Raw genomic sequence first — 735 nt, forward strand, 5'->3', positions numbered from 1 at the left:
TACTGGACTGGATTGAATGTTGGCACCGTTGGCTATTGACCACATTTCCCATCACCCATTGCTCTCGTGAAGTTAGTAGTGAGGGAGAATGATGCATGTTTTCTTATCGCAGGCTAGATGATTCTGCTGCGTTGTCCGTTTGCAATACTGTAACCGGCTGAACCTCGCACCACCACCCCCCTCGAAAACCACAATCTACATGCTGTTACCGTGCAGATCTCTCCTCGACTAGAACAGGCACAAGCCAATATGCTTACAGTGGATATATTTGCACTGCAATACATAGGAAATGTGAATATGCCTGGGCATTCCTTTAATTGGTCTAATAAGGCAATTTTGTATCTTCAACATTCAATGCGCTTTAGCACTTTTTTTAAATATAAACTCACAAACACCTTAACACACTTTATTAAGCACAAGTTTCTTCACTTTCTCCTCATGGTAACACCATGCCAGGGTTTAGTCTGGTGAAACCCCTTTGCTGATTAAACCTGTACACAATACATCTAACAGTCTCTCAACAAAACACTATCATTGGGAAAGATACATTTGCATTGGTACTTTAATCATTTTGCATGACCAGCCACATATCATTTACTTCCTGCTGTGTAAAGAATCTATTTGTAACTTATGATCAAGCACATCCAGGTCTGTTTCAACAACAGCATTTCCCAACCTCTCACTATTTAATGAACATAAACGTGAATGATGATATTTGTTGTTCATATCTGAAAT

The sequence above is a fragment of the Hemiscyllium ocellatum genome, unplaced genomic scaffold (genome assembly GCF_020745735.1).
Source record: "Hemiscyllium ocellatum isolate sHemOce1 unplaced genomic scaffold, sHemOce1.pat.X.cur. scaffold_360_pat_ctg1, whole genome shotgun sequence".
In the NCBI taxonomy this organism is placed as follows: domain Eukaryota; kingdom Metazoa; phylum Chordata; class Chondrichthyes; order Orectolobiformes; family Hemiscylliidae; genus Hemiscyllium; species Hemiscyllium ocellatum.